This window comes from Lissotriton vulgaris, chromosome 6 (genome assembly GCF_964263255.1).
Source record: "Lissotriton vulgaris chromosome 6, aLisVul1.2, whole genome shotgun sequence".
In the NCBI taxonomy this organism is placed as follows: Eukaryota; Metazoa; Chordata; class Amphibia; order Caudata; family Salamandridae; genus Lissotriton; species Lissotriton vulgaris.
The window spans coordinates 363,133,130-363,156,994 of NC_141694.1; the positions used below are offsets into that span (position 1 = coordinate 363,133,130).

At 48.4% G+C, this 23,865-nt stretch overlaps 1 protein-coding gene and 1 pseudogene across 5 annotated transcripts in view; both read left to right on the forward strand.

The window, feature by feature from the left end:
* Positions 1-23,865, forward strand: part of LOC147707339 (ribonuclease H1-like) — a 687,926-nt gene that overhangs the window by 304,447 nt on the left and 359,614 nt on the right. The window lies entirely within an intron of this gene.
* Positions 1,789-12,503, forward strand: LOC147707340 (uncharacterized; annotated as a pseudogene). The gene is made up of 2 exons (XR_015296421.1): positions 1,789-2,007; positions 10,154-12,503. The product of XR_015296421.1 is annotated as an uncharacterized LOC147707340 (transcript).

Genomic DNA, 23,865 nt, shown 5'->3' on the forward strand with positions numbered 1-23,865 from the left:
GGAGTACTACTAAAAAGATGGAGGCCAGAAGGAGTTGCGCCCATAGGAGACTTTACAACTTCTGATAATGCCCTAGGGACATCACCCAAATAACGTTTGCACAGCACAGGGTCAATAATCAGGGGCTGTGATTCTTCATTTATATCCTCCCTCAGCTTAGTGAAGGACGAGGACCCGTTGTGCAAAACATTTACAGAAGTTAATAAAGTCTTAGAGTTACTGGGATTAACTTGACTGGAAATTAAGCATTTCTCATTCTCCAGGAGTACAGAAGTCGTAGATGAAATATCCCCAGAAATACATGGGCTTAGACCAGGAGTTCCCAGTTCCACCACCTTCTTTTGGCAAGCCAAAGATGTGATAGGGGTTGAGACCAGGGAGGAGCTTTTATCAGAGACAATATCTTCCTGGGAAACACCATCTAACGCTTTCTCCCAGAGCTGGAAAATCTGGGTTTGACCTTTCAACTGAATCGTTGAAATATTCTTATTTCGAAGGGGGTTTGATCTAGTCTTAGCTGTAGATCTTCCCCCCAACACTCTTCCAGATCTCAACTTTTTGGCAGTCATACTATAACAAGGATCGAACTATAATAAAGTGGGGAATATAAGATGCCAATACACAAGTAATAAATAAGAAAAAAATAGATACTATCTAATCACACAAGCAAACAATCATAGGCAAGAATAAAGTCACTCGATAAACAGCAGTTGCCTACTTTAACACGCATTCAATGGGATTAATCGAAAATAATATCTCTGTTTAAAAGAAAATTAGGTAGTGGGCCCAGCCCAGCCTACTTCAGCCCACTGAGGGCCACAGAGGGCCCGCCCTTGTCCCGGGCTTCTCCCGGCGCGCTCCCGCGCGCTCCCGCTTTGCGGTACCAAGTAAGAAAATATAGCTGGGCTGAGGTGTGGGAGGAGCCAGCAGGGAGAGCGGGTCAGCTGGTGAAGAGGCCGAGGGTAAGGCGCTCCTGGGACTGGAAGTCCTGCGCCTCCCCTCGCTCGCAGCCCTGCTTTCCCCAACACCTCAGAAGCCCAAGCGCTAGAGTTTCCAAAGCGCTATGCCGGAAAGTGCAGGCGAAGCGGGTTCCACAACTAGTGAAGGCTTAAAAACCGAACAGCCGTCAGGAAGAGCGAGTCCTTGATGCTCGCAGTCCGAAACGCCTTCAATGAAAAAGAAATCAGCAGGTGAGCAATCAACCAAGGCAGCTGACGAGCAGGCTTTAGCTGCGCTGAGGTGTGGGAGGAGCCAGCAGGGAGAGCGGGTCAGCTGGTGAAGAGGCCGAGGGTAAGGCGCTCCTGGGACTGGAAGTCCTGCGCCTCCCCTCGCTCGCAGCCCTGCTTTCCCCAACACCTCAGAAGCCCAAGCGCTAGAGTTTCCAAAGCGCTATGCCGGAAAGTGCAGGCGAAGCGGGTTCCACAACTAGTGAAGGCTTAAAAACCGAACAGCCGTCAGGAAGAGCGAGTCCTTGATGCTCGCAGTCCGAAACGCCTTCAATGAAAAAGAAATCAGCAGGTGAGCAATCAACCTTTGCCCTGTATGCGCGCTGCTGTGCACGGGTTCTTGCCTGAGGTACGATATCGTCTGCTAGCAACCGGAGGGATAAACCCTTATCGACCTGCTTCAGAAGACGACGGATCAAGCTGCCTCTCAGCCAGATGACAAATCCCTACGACCTGAGGACTACGAGCTCCCGGCAACCAAAGCTTTCATGATAGAGCTGTTTTCTGCCATAAAGAGGACATCTCGGAGCTTCGTTCACAGCTCTCCTCAGACTTACGCAAGATGCGGAGCAATGTAGATGCCATCGGGGAGCGGGTGGCGACATTGGAGGAGCATGACCTGGGAGCTGCGGATGAAATCCACCAACTCCAGCAAGATGTCCTAGGGCTCACGGAACAAAACCTAGATCTCCAGGCCCACGCTGAGGATTGGGAGAACCGGTCCCGGCGGAACAATATTCGAATCTGGGCGGTTCCGTGGAAGGGGAGGGAGATAGCCTGCGTGAGTACGTTGGTGCGCTTTTCCGACAGATCCTTGGTGACGAGGAGGATCAAGAAATCCAGATGGACCGTGTCCACCGTGTTGGCTTACCGCTCGGTGCTAGGGCCCCTCCCACTGATATATTGGTGTGTGTCCACGACTTCCAGATCAAAGAGAAGATTCTCCGGAAGACCCGTGAACTTAACCCCATACAATTTCAGGGCCATCAACCAGCGCTTTTCCAGGACTTGCAGCCTCCAGCCTTGTCAAGCGTAGGGACATAAACCCATCACTAATCACCTTCGTGAGCAAGGCATCCCCTACTTGTGGGGCCACCCTTTTTGGCTTATCTTCAAAATAATGGCAAGCTTATACAGGTTAATTCACTGGATACTGCCTTTGAGATCTTGGGGCTGGAGCGGTCCGCCCCTCCGCCTGGGGGCGTCGGATCTCCTGCTAGACAGAGCAGGCGCTCCACCGAATGGCAGCGCGTTGGGAAGTCCCCTCCGCCTGTGAAACCAGATGTGTCTGCAAGTCTGCTGGAGAGGGAGGCTGCTGTTACCTCTGTTGGGCTGATGACCGACAACTCAGGGGTTTCTTCAGGTCTACAAGACTGGCATTAGTTGGGTCTTTATCCGGCGCCTGAGGCAGGTTGTTATCTGATGAGAAGTTGTTGATTATCTCAGTGTTTGTAAGATAAAGTATCCTGTATTGGGAACGAGAAGTGTTACACGATGGCGCCATGTTCCCCTGCTAGTTGGAAAAACCACAGTTGATGGACAGAATGCAGAACAATGTCATACATTCACACCAGTACAGAGATCTGGACCTAAATCTATCATTATTTTGCACTCCACACCACCCCAGTTCAGACATGGCTATATGCAAATCAGTCTGACCCTGTGCCTCATGGGAACAGTCCAGCCTGAACTGCCAAGCCATGCCTTCCCTGGACCGGAAACAAGCTTCCGAGGACCGGTTTCTGGCATTTCAGCCGTCTTCAGCCCGGCTTGCTTGAATCCAGTGGTGTGGAGTGCATGGGACTCACGTTCTGCATTCTGTCCATCAACTGTGGTTTTTGCATTTGTCACCCCGAGTGGGATGGGTATGCTCAGACGTGAATCCCATGCACTCCACACAACTGGATTCAAGCAAGCCGGGCTGAAGACGGCTGGAATGCCAGAAACAGGTCCTCAGAAGCTTCCCCCTGCTTGCACTGCCCATGTGGCCAGACACTGGTGTTCCGAAGACATTTCTCCTTCCCTTTTCTCTTTTCCTACCTTCCCTGTTTGGTCCTGAGCTCTTTTTCTGTTACCAGAAGCCTCTCCCTGAGGTACTCTCCCAACATTACTTTCTCTTCACCCCTTGCCTTTCCACCATTCCTCCTAAACCCCCATCACCCCTACCAGGTGTGTCTTGTTCCCTAGTACCCTCAAGTGTTCCCCATGAAACAATTTAGGCTATACCCACAGGATCAAACCCCTCCTATACCCTGCTCCACAGAATGTGGAGATTTCTCTGTGTTCCTCCTTCCTTGCCTAGATTCCCCATCCTTGCACCCCCTCCATTGCCTCTTTGGCAAGGACCATGCCCACATTCTGTGTCGACCCACACTGGTCCTTTACCATCAACCTATTTTTTTAAACCAGAGATCATTTTTTTTTATTTTACAAACACAAGTGATTGCAAATGCCTTATTGAAATGATAAGATTAGCCCTGGATAAAGTAGAGGGAAGCCCCTGTCAGGGTGGCATTGGCACTGCCGTGCTGGGTGCAGCACTCCAGGCTCTCTCCAGTTAGTCACCACAGGGCTCTGCCCCCCAACACACACTTTTATTATAAAAAATATTTTTACTTTAATAAGTGCTGCACGGTCTTCTCAGACACCGCGCTGTGCAATGCAATAGGTGTTGCTTTTAGTATTGTAAATAACAATGCAGTTTAATTTTTTTAAAGACATTGCCATTTACAATGTCAATAGCTCAAAATTATGTCATTGCAAAAGCTATTGCATTGTATATGCTTTTTCTAGCTGTTTTGTGGATGGTTTCTCTTGTCTCCCTATATTTCGGAGGGGGCATAGGTCCATTGGCTCTTGTAGCCCTAAGTAAAAGGAATCGGGGAAAAACCAATTGCATGCTTTCACTCCCAGCAGCTCAGTGTGGGAGGCAATTGCATGATGGATGTAGGCATCTACTGCCTCGTAGAATTCATCATCCAGAAGAAGGACAGACAGATTCCTCCTCAGCGTAGGAGCCTTCTGCCCTTGACAAGGTAGCAATAGCTGTGGTACTATGTGACATCAACACTGTAAGTAATAACCGAAAATAACCAAAAGAGCTGTCACACTTAAATGAAGGCTGCTGGAGCAGCGAAGAAAGAGGGGTTGTAGAGAAGGCTAACAGAGCATAAAGGAATTGAGGGATTGTGATTGGTTTAAGTTACTGGTTTCTTTTACTGATAGTCTATCGAAAAGATAGTTTTGTGATTGTTTTTTGAAGGCTACTGTACAAGTAAAGTGGATAAAGAACAACATAATCCTGACATCCGTCCTGACATAGAAATAAGTATCGAAGTCAGAGTGAGTCTGTATATGAACATTTGTTTCATCAGAATCAACTGGTGGTACTTCTGTCGTTGATTTGGTAAGGGTATTATAAAATTCCAATATGGAATTGTGAGATGGGTACACTGCTAGCTTTTTTAAAAAAAAATTATTTAAGAAAGGTGTGCTTTAAAGGCAACTCTGAAGTTTTCAGTTAGCTGACTCATTTGTGACAAAACTTGCTGTAGCCCCTGGCAAATTCAGTGTTGAGTTTCTCTCTTTTTCCAAAATAAGGCTTTCGTAAAATGTTTAAACCAACAAGTCTCCTGATGTCGTTCACTATTACTATTTTCATTTAGATATCGATTTGCTCATTTATTGCCACCTAATTTTTCACATTTCGGTTGATACCCTTGGCCATTTTCCGAAGCTTCATCTGATATGCAATTTAACTTTTTGTGAAGTGTGCAGCAAGCAGCACGAAAGTGTACTTCTGAATGGCTATCCTGAAGTTGATTGTCTGGAGAAGAAAGTGGAGGATATAGGTAAAAGGAGTTATTGGCTTGCTTGATAGAAAAAGGATTGTTAGGAGAGGAATATCTTCACATTCCACCATTAAAATGTGATTGTTAATGGTTTCAGTTAATCTGACCTCCCAAAGCATTGGACCTAGAACAACCGTTTCTTCCCTTCCTGAATTTGGATTTTTTTGTGGTTGGAGTGAGGAGGAAATTAGCCTAGCTGGATGTGAGGATCATGACTGGGAGATACTTTTGGAAGCATGTACCGAAGTTGATTGCAGGTGCTTCAGTGCCTCTTTGCTGGTGAGGAGTCATCAAGTGTGTATGATGGCTATTGTTTGGAGACAAATAGAGACTTTTCGTAGTATTCTCATTTTTGACAGTGTATTGCTTTTTTTTATTGCACTTGCGGAAATCCACTGATAAAGAAGGCAAGATGATGGCCCATTTTAGTGCTGCTCCATGATTTGCTGAAAAATTGGTCATTTAACAGTGATTCACAGATGTAAACCTGTGGGGATGATAATTATTATGGGCACTTCACTGCCACCTCTCTTCCCCCTTGGAAAAATACAGATCTCATCTAGTTCGATTTGTTTTTTTTGTTGCTTTATGGTGCCATTATAGCTACAGGATTATAAGTCCCAGAATGTAAGGAAAACAAGCCTCAATTAGCTAATTATGTGTCACATGAGAACCTTGGAGCGCAGTTTCTTTCATGGCTATTCTAGGATTTTGAAATATTCACTATCTTTTGAAACACTTTTTTAAATATGTTTTTTTTTATAGGTTTGTGGAACATGGCTGGGTAGTTCTCCTATATTGTCTGTTTTGTTATTGTGATCCTTCAACATCCAATGTAGGTGCTGATATTTAGTTTTGTTTTTATATCTGGGGCTGTCCCAATTTTACGGAGGAAGTACAGGAGATGGTAAAAAGAAAGGAAGGCGAATGGGACTAAGTAAAGATGGAAAGCAGAAAGAAATATTGAACATGAATATAAGGAAAGACTGAGAGTTCAAAAGACACCTGAAAACAATGGACAGAACAATAGATGGAAAACTGAATGAGAGGAGAATGAAAAGGGAGGAAAGAAATAAACAAAGTAGGAAATAAAGATGAGAAAAACGAAGGAATCAATCACAGAAAGATATTAGTCAACTCTGGTAAATGTGCAGTTTTTCGCCACCTTCTGTTCAAATCATGCTATAAAAATGCATCATTTTGAAGCTTTTTCCTCTGGGCAACAATGTGTAATATCTCCTCCATAGAAAGGGTCTGGTTCACTCACATTGCTCGGACATTTCGTTTCATGTTTGTAGGAAGCTGGCTCTGTATATACTATCATACAAACAAAGAGAGAGAAAGGGAGTTAGTTGTGCAGCTACTCTTGGTCCCCTTAACTAAAATCAATAAACAAAAGAAGAGTGATTCCAAATAGAAAATATTGCCTGAGGAGTCCGAGTGTTTTAAGAAGAACCCTCACTCACCAACCTTGTTGGTGACATGCTTCATCATTGGGTTCCCACCCGAGGGGCCGAGTGCCTCTCGGGTGTGCTACGACGCCTGATTACAGCAGAGCAGGTTGGTTGGACAGTGCAGGGAGTGAGAAATATCGTGGAGTTTAAAATTACCTTTACTTATTCCTAAAAAGTTTTAATAGTTGAGAAGTAAGGTAAGCTTAAAAGGTGATAAGTGTGGATGTTACAACTGGCTTTATTGGCCAAAGACATCCAAAGTGAATCAATAGGGGCCAGTCTACATGTTTCAGCCTCCTCCTGCAGTTTGCAAGGCTTTCGTCAGGACCAGGAGAGCCACGGGGATATGAACGCACGAAGGTGCACCCTCACCTGTGGCCGGTTTTACCGTAGACTTACGGTTTTGGAGCCTTCAGTGTTTTCTGAAGGAAAAAGCATCTGAAAGAAAAAGCACAGATCAAAGTACTTACGCCATTAGTTGCGTTTGACCAAGGTGCTATAACGGAAAGGATGCAGTGACACACATGTTCTACTATGTGCTATACATCTGTTGACTCAACCGGCTGCGATACCTCTCGTGACGGTCGTAACATGTATAAATTAGAGCACTATTCATTCATTCGGCTTGGGTAATGTGTATTTGCACCCAATCATGCGTACATTCAGCAATTTTGTTTATGTACCATGTTGAAGCACAATTCAGAAACCACTCGTGGGCGTTGTGTGGTTTAGCTAATCTCACTGAGATTAAGAGGGGATGGTAATAAACCAAAGTCAAGGCGGTGGGGACTCGAGAACAATAAAAACATGTGGGAGAAATATTGAAGCAAGGCTTACTTAGTAGTAGAAAGGGTGGTGCACCATGGATCCCGGCGGGGGGCGGTGGACTATTGTCACACACTAAAATTGAGGTTGAACAGTATGTTAGATACAAGTTGGACTAGCAGTAAGTACAGAGAATACCTTGATAGCAGAAGTGTCCAGTTGGGAATACTCACTACGCCAAATCCAAGCGCCCACTCTACACCTGGTAACAACCCCGTGGATGTAGGGGAGTACCTGACGGTCGTCTTTATGCTGCATCATCACGCGATGCGTGACCCTGTGCACGTGATCATGTCAAACTTGGGGTTGCCGTGATCTCGGAAAGAAAGCTGTAGCGCTAACCTTTTTGGCATGTAGTCAATTTAGAGCTTTATTAGGGGCTTCCTGTGCTGTATGTGAATTCCTACAACATCTCGAGTTTAGCATAAAGAAAGTGTGTGTGTGGGGGGGGGGGGTAATTCCATTGGCGAGGAGTCTATTGTGTGCTTTATTCAGCTCAAGTGTACAGAATTTAATGGCTACGAGCACAATGGTGCTGTGTATGAAAATATTCTCTTGTGAGTATTTGAACAGGGAAGTGCACACATTGATCAATTTGGGAGCGATGTCTGGGATAAAAAAAAATCCTGTATGTGGAAGTTGGTATTTAACAAATCCGTGGGAATCCCCACATGGAATGGAGCGTAATCATTATTAAGTGGTTGTCACATGTCCAGTCAATCTCTCATTGCCCAAAACCTGTAATTTTAGATGTGTTGCCCGCAAACTTAAGGTAAACCATTGTGAAATAATCAGTTTAAGGGCATGGTGGAATCAATGCATGGGTGGGTGCTTGGTAGTGGTATCAAGTTACCTATTGGTAAAATCAGCAGGGGATCTCCGTACAGCCGGGGCTAGTACCAAAGGAGAGGTATCCAGAAGGGAGTAGTTGGATCCCCTTATTTGCGCATAACAGAATTCCATGGGATATTATCATTAAGCCCATGTTGGTGTGGAAAGCCTATAAATCCAGGGCTGTTCTTTCTCGAACAAGAATTTGGAGGTGGATTTAACCTGTTCGATTATGGTCCATTTCATATCGTTGGTTGTATAGTTGTTCTGCAGGAAATGTTCTGTCTTGCGAGTAGTGTTTTTCTCAAATCGGATGTTGCTCTTGTGCTCGCAAATGCGCTGCTTCACTTTCCTTGTGGTCATCCCCAGGTATCTGAGGGCGCAGGGACAAGTGATCAGGTATACCACATTAGTGGAATTACAATTTGTGTGTGATCTTTGCGTTCAGGTTTTGTTGGGCTCAAGGTCCAAGTGTTGAGTAAGGCATGTCAAGTGACACACACTTCAATTCCCACATGGAAAATGCCCTATCACGCCGGGGAGTCCCCGTGTATTCACGAATGAGGGGTTATGGTTGCGGTCAGTAGTTCTGGGACGGGTGGAGACCAGGGAGTCCTTCAGGGCTTCTGGCCCTCTTGAAAGAAAAAAGAAGCTTCTCCCATTTCCTGTTGTTGGTCTGTCTCCAGTGCTTGTTAATTGATTTAGAGACTGAATTTGTTGCCGTGCTAACAGTGGTAACTCAGGTCAAAGGGATTTCCTTTGTGTCTTTAGAAGTGTCTTCCAAGAGGGAATCCCGGGGTTGGTTTCTGGCTCGTTTCTGACTTCTGTTCAGAATTGTGACTGGATATCTGCGGTTCTTCCGTTTAGCAGTTAAATCCTTGGCTTGGGTTTGGTGGTCCTCAAGTTTACTGCAATTTCTTCTTAAACTGAGGTATTGTCCGTAAGGCAGATTTTCTCTCCGTGCTCTGGGGTGGAAACTGGAGAACTCTACTAAGTAGTTCTTGGCAGTAGGTTTTCTTTTTTTAATAAATTTATATAGCGCGTAAATCACCGATAGGTCTCATAGCGCTTGCAGAAATTCTTGAGAAGATTGGGGTAGGAGGTTGACCGGGGTCTAAAAGAGCCATGTTTTCAGATTCTTGCGGAATGTTTTGTGGTATGTAGTATGTTCTGGTCTCGAGTTTGCCGTTTTCTTTGGCGATGGTTACATCCAAGAAGATAATTTCTTTTTTGTTGCAGGAATGGGTAAACTTCAAATTGGTGTCCCGAGTGTTGAACCATTACAGAAAGTCCTTAAGTGTCTGTTAAGTTCCTTGACAAATAACAAGGACGTCATCAATGTATCCCTTCCAAAAAGAGATACATGTGACAAAGGGTTGCTGGGGTCTAAGATGTATTTTTGTTCAAAATCATGGACATACAACCCTGCCACACAGGGGGCAAAAGTGTTGCCCATTGAAGACCCTGCGGTTTGTAGGAACAACTCACCCTCATACTCCAAAAAGTTTTGCAGCGTGAATCTTTCTGGATTCACTATGCTGTGCATTATTCCGCGGTCTAGTGGTTGGGTCCGGAATTGTAGTCTTTGCTTAATTTATTTGTAGTCCAGGTGGACATCAACGTCTCACCTTCTGGTGTACTTCCTGTGACGTCGGCACACTTCCTGCGGAAGCTCCCACCTTTGGGCGCCATCTTCAGATTCTGTTTCCCGCCGTTGGGTATGGATCTTCACTGAGGCGCTCCAGAGTTTTCGGAGAAAAGAATACGAAAAAGACGAATTTTACACTGAAAAGTTAGGAGAAGATACTGAGGAACAAGATCACCAAGCCGGGATTACGAAGAAGGAGGAGAACTTCAAGATCTTCGACATCCAACGGAGAATGCGCACGCAGGGGGCCCCCTGAGCGCAGGAATGGACAAAACACCTTTTAAATTCTGCCGTAACTGCCACCACAAATACGCGTAGAAGGACCAGCACCCGGTCTGCAAACTCTGCCTGCCGGTCAACCATGAGAGCACGGATTTCAACGCCTGCTCCGCCCTCACCCCGAAGACACTCAGGGTTAGAGAGAGACAAAGAAGAGCCAACTACACCATGCAAGGAAAAGGCCAACCTCCATTGCTTCAGGACCTGGGCCTCTCCAGCGATGAAGAGGACAACAAAGCCGAGGGACCAGATGACTACACGGTCGTGGAGACCGATTAGAAAACATCTAAAGAGGTAGGAGAGACGTCGACCCCTAACCCCCGACAGACTGTCGAAAGCCTGAGTCTGACTCTGGAAAAACAGATTCTAAGTCCTCGAAGGGAGCACTGGTGCCGAAAATCTCGACGGCCGCATCTGCATCCAAGGACAAACAGTCCAGCGGATCCTTCGAAAAGGACTCCCAAGCGGCGAAGACCGGTGAAAAGCCAAGGTCGTCAAAGCACGTCCCCGAAAAGGACTGCTCGACTTCGAAGGAGAAGGAGCCGAAGGTTGCTTCGACGTCGACCACTACGTCGAAGAGATCGGCCGAAACGCTTGACGCCGAACATGCCGCCGAGATGGAGAGAAAAAAGAGAAGGCTCGAGGCCGAAATGGAGACCATCCTGCAAAGGAAGAGAGAGTTCGACAAGAAAATGAAAAGGTTCACGATTCCGTCGAAACCGCCGATGACGATGGTAGAAATAGTAGAGGGAGAGGAGTTTGACGCCGAAGAACCGCCGAAAACTCCCGAGCCCCAGGAACACCTAGAGGAAGAGTGCCTATACTATGAGGAAGAAGAAGACGATGAACAGAGAACATGTTTCGGCTCGGCATCCTCAATGGCACAGCACCTGGATTGGCAGGACCTCGACGCCGAAAACCCGGAAGAGGCCGTGGGGACGTATCCTTCGAGGCATTCGACGCCAGATGACATTCGGGCCTATAACATGGTCATCAGGAACACAGCAGTGACTTATGGAGTCAAGCTGGAGGAGGAAAAACCAAAGGCATGCTTCCTCTTAGGGACCCTGCTCCCCACTCAAACAAGGAGTCAATTCCTCCCCATGCTTCAGAGTGTCATGGACCAAGGGAGGGAGGCGTTCAAAGACCCAGCGATCTGCAGGTCTGTCACGCCTAGGACGGAGAAGAAATACAAGCACTTCTCGAAGGACCCTCCCTACATCCAGGGATCCAACACGGCGGACTCCATTATTGCTGCAACAGTCAGGAAAAGGGCAAACGTCCCACCAACATCAGGCCCACCACCAGACAAAGAAAGTAGGAGGATGGACCTAAATGGGACGAAAATAGAGAGGAATGCAGCGGTACACTGGCACATGGTGAACTCCAATGCCCTACTAAACAGACACCAGTACCAGCATTTGGACGAGGTCGAACTGTTGCTCAAGTACCTCCCCGAGCAATACCAACAAAGAGCATCACACCTGATGGAGGAAGGAAAAAATATAGCAAATTCTTGCCTGAAAACAGCCTTGGATGGGGCTGACACATCCAGCAGGCTTATGATGATAGGAATCACAGAAAGAAGGCATGCCTGGCTCAGGATCTCAGACTTCAAGCCTGAAGTACAGAACAACATTCTGAGCACCCCTTTCAATAGAGAAACACTTTTCGAGGCACCGGTGGATGAAAAACTCACCCAGCTCAAGAAAGAAAATGAAACTGCAAGGTCCATGGGGGCCTTACAATTCAGAGGGATGAGAAGGGGTACCCAGACACGGAGACCAAACGGAAGGGGAGGAAACCAGCGGGGAACGTCACACCAGACATTCCAGCAGGCCCACCAGGGCGACAATCAAGCACAGCAGGGACAGCAAAAACAAACCTGGCAGTACCAGCCTCGGGGCCAGTCCTTTTGCGGGAGGGCGAATGGACGAGGGCAAACAAGAAGAGGGGCCAGCAACCCACCTCAAAGTGACTCCGTCCGGCAAAGTGTGCCCACCCACACGAGCCCTCCGAGGGTGGAGCACAACAAGGTCAACAAGAGAGGGTTACACGGACCAAACATCAACAAACATGTAACACCGGTAGGAGGCAGGCTAAGACATTTCTTCCAGGAATGGAAGAAGATAATTACAGACAAATGGATACTCAACATCATACAGTTTGGATACAGCATAGAACTGGAAAAGAAACCACCGAACAGAAAACCAAAAAGGAAGTCGCATTCAGGAAAAGAACTAGTGCTACTCCTAGAGGAAGCACAAGAACTCCTCCAAACGGAAGCCATCGAACCAGTTCCATTCAGAGAAAGGAACAAGCGAGTGTACTGAAACTATTTCCTAGTACCAAAAGTGGACGGAACGCTAAGACCCATCCTGGATCTAAGGTTCCTAAACAAATACATAAAGACACAAAAATCCAAAATAACATCCCTACAAGAGGTCATTCCTCAGATAAGGGACGGAGACTTCATGTCCACCTTAAACCTTCAAGATGCCTACCTGCACATTCCCATGAATAGGCAGCACACACCTCTACTAAGATTTACCATCAACAAAGAACACTACCAGTTCACAGCCCTAGCCTTCCGATTAAAATCCGCACCAAGGATCTTCACCAAATATCTCGCGGCCGTGGCAGCATACCTGTGGAGGGAAGGGATTCATGTATACCCTTACTTCGACGACTGGCTTATAAAAGCAAGTTCTCACAGGGCATGCAAGGAACACGCACAGCGAGTCACAGAAACGCTGACAGACCTGGGATTCTCCATACACTGGGGGAAATCCTCAATGGAACCAGAGCAAGTGAAGATCTTCCTGGGTACACATATCAACACCATACAGAGCAAGGTGTTCCCCAGCGACAAGAGAACACTGGCCCTGCTGAAGGAGACACGCCACTACCAGAAGGGGCGAGCTCTGACAGTGAGGACAGCGAGCAAGATCATGGGGATGATGGCGTCCTGCATACACCTGGTCCCCAATATACAGCTCCATATGAGACCAATCCAGGAATGGCTGCAACAACAATGGTCACAAGCTACAGGAAGTTGGGAAGATCTAGTGGTTGTAACACACGCAGTGCAGGAGGAGATAACGTGGTGGAACAAGGAGAGCATAACAAAACCGAAGCATTTAACACCACCACCCCCAATGGTGACCTTCACCACAGGCGCATCCCAGATGGGATGGGGAGCACACATGAACAAGCTCAAGGTGAGGGGTCTGTAGACTCCAGCAGATGCGGTCAGACACATCAACTACCTGGAACTGAAGACAGTGTTCCTCGCCCTGAAGGCCTTCCAAAAACAACTGTACAACCAGAGAGTGTTGATACAAACAGACAACACAACAACGATGTTCTACATCAACAAACAGGGAGGAACACAATCAGTCCCACTATCCAACCTAGTACAGGAAATATGGAGATGGGCTTTCCCACTCAAAATAGATCTGCTAGCCATACACCTACCACGGAAGGACAATGTGGAAGCAGAGTGGCTCAGCAGACAGACATCAGCATCCCACGAGTGGGAGCTCAATGCAAAGGAATCGCAAAAGCTATTCAGGAGGTATGGAACACCGACGATACACCTATTTGCAACACACCAGTATGCAAAATGCCGATACTTTGCATCCAGGAAACCAGGGGAATGATCTCAGGGGAATGCCCTATGGATAAACTGGTCGAAAACATTTGCCTATGCTTTTTCCCCGATACCACTGATACACAGGTTACTCACCAAGTGCAGAACTGGAAACATGACACTGATCCTGGTGGCACCACAGTGGGCAAGGCAGACCTGGTACTCACAAATAGAAATGGCACAGGGACCACCCCACAAGTTCGGGGAAAGAAAAGACTTACTCTCCATGCAGAACGGAGAAGTAATACACCCAGAGCCAGAGAGCCTCAGCCTAGCTGCATGGCTCCTGAAGACATAGTTTGCACACCCAAGGCTACTGGAGAGCACCCTGCGGGTGCTACGAGAGGCAAGGAGACCTACCACACGAAGGTGCTATGTGGCAAAATGGAAGAGGTTCACACAATGGGGCAGCAAGAAAAAACTACACAAGAAGATGACAAGGAATCAAAGCTGCTAAGATATCTCACACACCTGCTGAAAGCAAAACTAAGTTCATCCTCGCTAAGAGTACACCTAGCAACGATTGTAGCCTACACAAGAGGAGAGACCGGAAAGAGCTTCTTTACATCACAAGTAGTAAAGAGATTCCTGGAAGGGGCAAAAAGGATGGCACCACCTAAGAGGATGCCGCCACCGGCATGGAACCTCAATTTAGTCCCAACAGATAAAAAAATCCCAGCTGGCCTCCGCCAAGAGGTTGTTGATGACTTTTATTGTGTCATCTTATGTGATGCTGGTGCACAGACTCTCGATATCGAGAGTAACTAGAATCATAGAGTCTTCATCCACTGGCAGCTCCTGTAGCATTTTGAGTAGGCATTTGGTGTCCTTTTAGGTAGGTCTGGGTTTGTTGTATGAGAGGTTTTAGAAAGAAGTCACAAAAGCGAAACATGGGTTCCAACAGTGACCCGATCCTTGAGACAATTAGATGACCAGGGGTAGGGGTCCTGTTTTTATGTGTTTTGGGTAGAGTGTAAAAATATGGGGTTTTGTTGTCCCCTGCTGTTAGGAAATCTGCCTTGTGTTTAGTGATGTGGCCATTGGTTTCTGCGTAATCAGCCAGGTTTTTAATCTTGTTTCTTTAATTCTGTAGTGGGGTCATTACTGAGAGGAGTGTAATTGTTATGGTCATTTAAAAACACGCCTACATTCTTGTTGGTAGTCAGATTTATCCTGTGTGACCACCCCTCCCCCTTTGTCCGCTGGTTTGATCACAATAGTTGTCTTGTCTCGTAAATGTTGTAGGGCCTTTGTCTCTTCCTTACTTAAGTTCTTAAAGCTACCCTTGTCCTCAACTGCTTCTATGTCATTGAATACTGATCGCCAACATCGGACTCCGACAACTCGTCACAACACCCACCCACTCCGCCGGCCACACAGTCGACCCCATCTTCTCAGCAAGCCCCCACGTCTTCTTCAACCGCACCACCGAACTCCACTGGACCGACCACCGCTGCATCCACTTCACCTTCCGGAAACCCACCACACATCACCGCAGAAGCCTTGCCGCCGCTGGAGCAAGGTCACCGAGGACCAGCTAACCACCGCCCTCGCCCTGAACCCAACCGCAGACCCGACCAACCCGGACGCCACAGCCCGCAGCCTCAGGCAATGTATCGATGACTGCGCCAACACCCTCGCCCCGCTCAAGAAGCCCCCCAACACCCACACCAGCAAAAGCGCCAGCTGGTTTATCAAAGACCTCCAGGCCTCCAAGCGAACATGCCGGAAACTAAAAAAACACTGGATCCGTGAACGAACACCGGAAAGCTACACAGCCCACAAGAACGCCCCCCCGCAGACACCACCACCTCATCAGATCCGCCAAAAGGACCTCCTTCACAGACTGCCTAGACAACAACGCACACAACAGCAAAGAGCTCTTCAGCATCGTGAAGGAACTCTCCAACCCCAGCTCCAGCACCAACGACATCCCACCGTCACAAGACCTGTGCTACTCGCAGGCCACCTTCTTCCAAAGGAAGATCGCAGACATCCACGACCGCTTCAACACCGTCACCACCCCGGCAACCGCCGAGACCCCCGCTCCCACGACCACCAACCCCCTGTCCGCCTGAACCAACATCAACAACGACGACGCCATCAAGATCATGAACACCATCCACTCTGGATCCCCGGAAGACCCCTGCCTACACCACATCTTCGACAAAGCCAGCAGCACCATCACACCCCATCTCCGGAAAACCTTCGACATTTCCTTCGAGACAGCGACCTTCCTGGAGAGCTGGAAGCACGCAGAGATGATCGCCTTACTCAAGAAACCCAAGACAGACCGAAGGACCTTAAGAACTTCCGAACCATCTCCCTGCTCCCGGCAAAGGTCATCGAAAAGGACGTCAACAAACAACTGACCAGCTTCCTCGAAGAGAACAGCATCCTTGACCCATCCTAGTCCGGGTTCCGCAGCAACACAGCACCGAAACTGCCCTCATCTCCGCCACCGACGACATCAGGACCCTGCTGGACAACGGAGAAAGTCCGGCCCTCATACTCCTGGACCTGTCCGCTGCCTTCGATACGGTCTGCCACGCACACTAAGAACACGCCTCCACGACGCCTCGAATGGACCACCTCTTTCCTCTCCGGCAGAACTCAGAGCGTCCGCCTCCCCCCTCTTCCGCTCCGAAGCCACCGAGATCATCTGCGGCGTACCCCAAGGCTCATCCCTCAGCCTAACGTTCAACGTCTACATGCCACAACTTGCCCACGTCGCACGACGGCACAACCTCAACATCATCTCCTACGCTGACGACACCCAGCTGATCCCCTCCATCACCAAAGACCCCCACACCAGAAAAACCAACCTCAATGAAGGCCGTCGCCAACTGGATTAGAAACAGCCGACTGAAGCTAAACTCAGACAAGACGGAGGTCCTCATCCTCGGACCCACCCCCTTGGCCTAGGACGACTCCTGGAGGCCAACTGCACTAGGAGCCCCCCCTACATCCACCGACCACGCACGCAGCTTAGGGGTCATCCTCAACTCCACCCTCTCCATGACAAAGCAGGTCAACGCAGTCTCCTCCTCCTGCTTCAACACCCTCCGCATGCTCCGCAGAATCTTAAAGTGGATCCCCACCGAAACCAGAAGGATGGTCACCCAGGCCCTCCTCCGCAGTAGACTGGACTATGGCAGCGCACTCTACGCAGGAGCCCCGGCCAAACTCCTCAAATGGCTTCAACGCATCCAGAATGCCTCCACACGCCTGATCATCAACATCACTCGCCGCAGCCACATCACACCCCACCTGAGAGACCTGCACTGGCTACCCATCAATTAAAGGATAACCTTCAAACTCTTCACTCACGCACACAAGACACTCTACGACACCAGACCAGCTTACCTCAACAGCAAACTCCGCCTCTACACGCCCACCAGCCAGCTCCGCTCCGCAGACCACGCCCTCGCCACCGACCCCCACATCCCAAGAGTGACCACCGACGGCAGATCATTCCCACCTCGCCGCCAAGACATGGAACACCTTCCCCATCCGCCTGCGGCAGACTGAAGACCTCCTAACCTTCAGGAGACTCCTCAAAACCTGGCTCTTCGAACGGTAGCAGCGTTCATACCCCCTCCCTCCCCCCACGCCTTGAGACCCTCACAGGTATGTAGTGCACTTTACAAATGCCATGATTGATGATTTATTGATTGATTGAATACTGCCTGCTCAAATGTGAGAATCTCTATAGGTGTGGTATATGGAGGAGGGCAAAACGTGGATTTCAAACGTAGGCCAGTCTCTCCCGTAGGATTGGTGTCCTCCCTGACTTCTGGTTTCTCAAACTAAGCCTTAAATTTCAATTTCCTAAAGAATTCAGATAACTCACAATGCAAGTTACATTTATCGAGGCAGGCAGCTGGTACAAAGCCCAAACCTCGATTGAGTACTTTTTTCCCTCTGTGGGTGTGAGGGTCATAGAGAACAGATTGGTAATCGGACTCTCTGGTTGCTTGTGCCTGCCTGTTGTTCCCGTGATTTGCTGTGGGTGATGCTCCCTCCTGGGTCATCTTCCTCCCAATGAACTTGGTTCACCCCTCTTCTCCTTCCTCTGCCTCTCCCTAAAAAAGGCAGTCTATATGTGTTTAGGTGGAAAGGAGGTGGTTGTGGGTCATGTAACCCGGCTGGATTCCAGCCCATCATAGGGTACTGATGGTGGGGGTGGAACTGATTCAGGAAACCTCCAAGTCCCGGTGCAGGGTACTGGGGCCACTTCTGTTGTGCGTTATATCTGTTCCTGTCCTTTTGTCTGGATTTCGAGCTGCCTCCACTGGACCCACTGTTGGTGGAAGAATCATCCTCAGAGATGTCTGAGTTGTAGGTGCTTTTAGTGGGGGAGCATAGTCTGGACTAGCATAGGGATACATTTTATCAAAGGAAAAACGTTTCAGATCCTTCTGAAACTTCAAAATCTCAGACTGTGTTAAGTTCTCCTTATACTCATTGATCTTTGTTCAGCTCGTCCAACTTTTTTTTTAAATGAAGTGATGGTAGTTTTAAAGTGGGGTTCAGTGAGCAGAACACCAGCATCGTATCTGAAAGTCTCAATGCTGTTTTGATTATGAGAACGAGCCAGTCACGTGTACAAAGCCATGCGATCTGGGCCCACTCCTTCCTTAAAGTGATGTCTTCCAAGAAGATGTGGTGGCATTTGTTACTAGTAGGTCTTTAGGTGCTGTGCTGTTCCAGAGGTATTCCATTAGTATTGTGCTGTGTAGGATGGTTCTAATCCTCGTGCGTTTCTGCTCAGTCAATTTCTCCCATTCAGTTGTCTGGGAAATAATCTGAGCTATGCTAGGATCAGCAAAAATTGAGGGTCCTGCTAGAATAGCATCCACCTCCTCGTCCTTGAAAGTTAAGCCCTGGTTCTCCCCCATGTTTGTGTTCCAAATGGTCAATGGTTGAGTTCACCTCAGGGGAAAGGACTTTCGCAGCTGTGCGCTGCCTCAATCATACAAACAAAGAGTGAGAAAGGGAGTTAGTTGTGGAGCCACTCTCAGCCCCCTTAACACAAATCAATAAACAAAAGAAGAGTGATACCAAATGGAAATATTGCCTGAGCGGTCACAGTGTGTGTTAAGAAGAACCCTCACTCACCAATCTAGTTGGTGACATGCTTCATCATAGGGTTCCCACCCAAGGGGCCGTGTGCCTCTTGGGTGTGCTACTACGGTTGGACAGCGCAGGGATTCCAGGGGCTCCCCTATTACCACGGTGTCCCTGATCAGGTTGTTACCAGGTGTCGAGTGGGTGCTTGGATTGGCGTAGTGAATATTCCCAACTGGATGCTTCTGCTATCAAGGTATTCTCTGTACTTACCGTTGGTCCAACTTGTATCTAACATACTGTTTTAACCTTCATTTTAGTGTGGGACAATAGTCCACCGCGCCCCGCCGGGACCCATGGTAACACCCTTTCTATTACTAAGTAGGCCTTGTTCTAGATTTCTCCCACATGTTTTATTGTTCTGGAGTCCCCACCGACTTGGCTTTGGTTTATTACCATCCCTCTTAATCTCCGTGAGATTAGCGAAACCACACAATGCCCTCGAGTGGTTTCTGAATTGTACATCAACATGGCACACAAACAAAACTGCTTAATGTAAGCATGATTGGGTGGAAATACACATTACCCTAGCCGAATGAATGAATAGTACTCTAATTTATGCACGTTACGACCGTCAAGAGAGGCATCGCAGCCGGTTGAGTCCACAGATGTATAGCTCCTAGTAGAACATGTGTGTCACTGCATCCTTTCCGTTAAAGCACCATGGTCAAACGGAACTAATGGCGTATGTACTTTCATGTGTGCTTTTTAATTCAGATGCTTTCCCCTTCAGACAATACTGAAGGCTCGAAAACCGTAAATCTACAGAAAATCCGGCAACAGGTGAGGGTACACCTTAACGCGTGCATACCACAGTAGTTCTCCTGGTCCTGATGAAAGCCTCACAAACTGCATGAGGAGGCTGAAACATGTAGGCAGGCCGCTATTGGTTCACTTTGGTTGTCTTTAGCAAATAAAGCCAGTTGTAAGATCCATACTTATCGCCTTTTAATCTTACCTTACTTCTCCACTATTAAAACTTTTGAGGAATAAGTAAAGGTAATTTTATACTCCACAATATTTCTCACTCCCTGCACTGTCCAACCAACCTGCTCCGCTGTAATCCGGTGTCGTAGCACACTCGAGAGGCACTCAGCCCTTCGGGTGGGAACCCTATGATGAAGCATGTCACCAACTATGTTGGTGAGTGAGGGTTCTTCTTAAAACACACTCTGTGATTCCTCAGGCAATATTTTCCATTTGGAATCCCTCTTCTTTTGTTTATTGATCTGTATATACAATTCCAAAGTGGGGTATCGTGTGCACAGAGTCCAGTGGATCCCCAAAGGTAGGCAGAGATTAAGTAAGATAGCACCTCACTCTTTATTTTTGGTAGTGTGGTCGAGCAGTAAGGCAGTATCAGAGGACATTGTTAAACATTTGTTGTACACTCTGTCAGCAAATGAATCCACACACTCAGACTGAACTTCAGACCAATTGTTTTTGTATCAAAAATATTATTTATTTTATTTCCTAGAACCAACCAAGCCTGGCACAGGTTAGTGATAAGTACTTTGCAGTAAATATACAGAATGCAACACAGTTTGGTTTGGAAGTGTACATGTACTTTGATTTGATTACAGTAGTGTTAATGATAATGCAATGCTTTTCAGAATACATGTACTTTGAATGGGACTTTCAGAAAGATTACAGGTAAGTTACTTTTGGATTACTTTTCTTACTCTGAGTACTATACCTGAATACTACTCTGGGACATTTCCTGTAAACATGAATGTAAAATCGTTTTTGTTAAATAGTATCATTTTAAAGAATGTCTTTAGGTTTTCAAACTTCACACAAACTTTTCACAGAAAAATAGTCAATGTTATCCCATGGAGGAAAATAGTGTTATCGGTTTTGAGGTAAGTATTTGGTAGTGGCAGTTGAGGTTCAGGGGGTAGACTCAGGGGTCCCCCAGGGTCAAGGATGCACTCTAGTAACACCCTCAGCGCCACTCAGGTGGCCAGGTGCAGAGAGCTGAGGTCAAATGTTATCCAATAGGGGAAAGGGCGCCTCTGGTTGGTTGCTGCTGACAAGCAAGCAACTTGGCTGTGGGAGTAAAGCTCCTGGACTTAAGCCCGGGCAAATGGGAAACAAAGTAGCATCAAAGGTGCATCCTCAGCAGCACTAGGGCGGCCGGGAGCAGGGTGCTGTTTCAACGTTTGGTGCCCGGTGCTGTTTCAACGTCGGGTGCCCTGTTGTTTTCAATGTGGATCCTCAGGTTTGCAAAGGCACTGCAGGCTTGGGGACGAAGGTCTTCTGGGCGCGACCACCACTTTGAGAGGTAAGTTAGGGGTTGGTTAGGCACCGTCGGTTTGAGCACCAAAGGCCATGGGGAGTCGGGTGCAGGGGTGCCTTTTGGGGTTGGATCTTCTTACCAGCTCCTAGTCACGGTTGGGAGGACCTTCTGGATTTAGGCTGCAGGTGTTGGCTGGAGGCAAGTCAGGGGTCGCCAGATCTCACGTCAGGATCGCCAGTGTGACCTCCTTGTGGTGTTTGCCCACTCAAGCTCGGGCCATGAACGGCGGGTGCAGAGTGGGGCGGATTTGCAGTGTGTCTGGCCAAAGCCAGATAGTGCAGATGAACAAATCCGGTGTTCACGGGAGACAAAGTCTTTGGGGTTGAAGGCAAGCATGTCCCCCGGGGGTTTTTGAGGTTGCTGGCTGCAGGACACACCGGGATTTCGCAGGAGCAGGTTCGAGGTAGAAACAGACCGGTAGGGATAGGGCCAAGTCAGTGGGCGTCTTCCTCTTGTTAGCTGCTGAACGGCTGTTTGGTCCTTCTTTTTCTTGTAGTTTCTTATTGTCTGAGGGAGCACGGTTCAGGGGTGCCCCTAAATAGATTTTAGGGGTCTTACAGGTAGGTAAAAAGGCAGGGACCAATGGCTCCCTTCCCTGGGTTGGGTACACCCCCTATTATGCCCCCTCCAGCAGGAGGGGCCATGAGCCTGTCCCTGGTTAGCTGAGTCCCCCCATCTGCAAGATGGCGGGAAACAAGAGTTGTGCTTCACCTCGCCTCCCCCAACTGAGGGGTGGAGTTGGCAGAGGTAACCACACCACTCTTCCTCACTTGGTTTTCTCGCCGGTTCTCCCACCCAAAGTGGGGGTCAGAACCAGCGGGGACCAGTAGCTGAGAGCAGCAAGGGGTCTGGGAAAGCTCACAAAGGCGGCATGCCTTTCAAGTTTCTCCTTGGTGAATCCTGCCCGTCCTGGGAGAGGGTCCCAGAATGTCCTTTGTATCCGGCAACAGGGGGTCCAGAAACATATCTTGTGGTGGCAGCTGAAAGCAGCCACTCAGCCTGGACACTAGTGGTAGGTTAGTTTTCAGGGGGCATTTCTAAGATGCCCTCTGTGTGCATTTTTCATTAAATCCCACACTGGCATCAGTGTGGGTTTAATGTGCTGACTCATTCAATACCAAATTTCTGTTTTCAGTGTAGCCATTATGGTGCTGTGGAGTTCGTAATGACAAACTCCCAGCACCATGTACTCTTAATGGCAGTACTGCACTTACAATGTCTAAAGAATGGCCTTAGACACTGTAGGGGTACAGGGCTCATGCACCTGTACCCTCACCACTGATATAGTGCACCCACCTAGAGAGGTAACTGATCTGTGCCAGGGCAGTGGTTGTAGATATGGCACACAGATGTGTGCCATGTCGACTCTTCACTTTGTTCTGCACCAAAACACGCAGCCTGCAAAGGCAGTGTGTGAGTGTTAGGGTACTGGACCTCTAAGGATATCACAATAAGTGCTGCAGCCCTCAGAGGCCTTCTCTTTTCACAGTGCCCTGGGCCAGAGATGCAAATTGGGTTTAGGCTTCAATGCAGTTTTAGGGAAGTAGATCAGCAAAAAGTGGGGGCAACCATGAGGAAAAAAGGGCACTTTCTCACTATGTTGCTCAAAGCGGGGGGTATTCTTATGGCTACTCCCTTGTCGTGACTGCCCTGCTCCAGGAGACCCTTTATTACTTTCTTTCCATCCTTCTCCTGAAAGCCTGGTCTGGCTCCTCACTACAATTGACTGGTACCCTCGGGAGAGTGTCCCCTCAGACATAGTCATAATGCTTGGAGACCAGAGGGAAATAGACCTTTTCTGCGAAGAGCACAGCTTTGAAGTCTCTGACCTTACGCTTCTTTGTAACATGCTACTCCCATGTTCCATGGCTCAGATGGGGACTCCTCACATACCAGAAAAGATGAGGGCACACTTCCAAGATGTGGGGCAGGATTGCCAGAATGCATCACAACACATAATAAAATCTGGACTGGAGACTCGGACCCACCCCCTCAGCCTGGGACAACTCCTGGTGGCCGACCACACTGGGAACAGCACCAACACCCACCGACCGTGCACGCAACCTAGGATTCATCCTCGACTCCTCCCTCTCCATGTCTAAACAGGTCAACGCAGTCTCCTCCTCCTGCTACAACACCCTCCGCATGCTTCGCAGGATCTACAAGTGGATCCCGACCGAAATAAGAAGAACGGTGACACAGGCCCTCGTCAGCAGCAGACTGGACTACGGAAACGCACTCTACGCAGGAATCCCAGCCAAACCCCTACAACGACTAAAACGCGTCCAAAACGCCTCCGCCCCACTGATCGTCAACGTCCGCAGCCACATCACCCCCCTCCTGAGAGACCTACACTGGCTCCCAGTCGACAAGAGGATCCCCTTCAAGCTCCTCACCCACGCACACAAAGCACTCGACAACGCCGGACCAGCCTACCTGAACAGCAGACTCAGCTTCCACACCCCCACCCGCCAGCTCCGCCAGCTTCACCCTCGCCACTGTCCCCCGCATCCAAAGAACGACCTCCGGCGGCAGATCCTTCTCCTACCTCGCCGCCAAGACCTGGAACACACTCCCTACACACATACGGCAGACCCAAGACCTTCTCGCCTTCAGAAAACTCCTCAAGACCTGGCTCTTCGAGCAGTAGCAGCACCCCTCCCCTCAGCG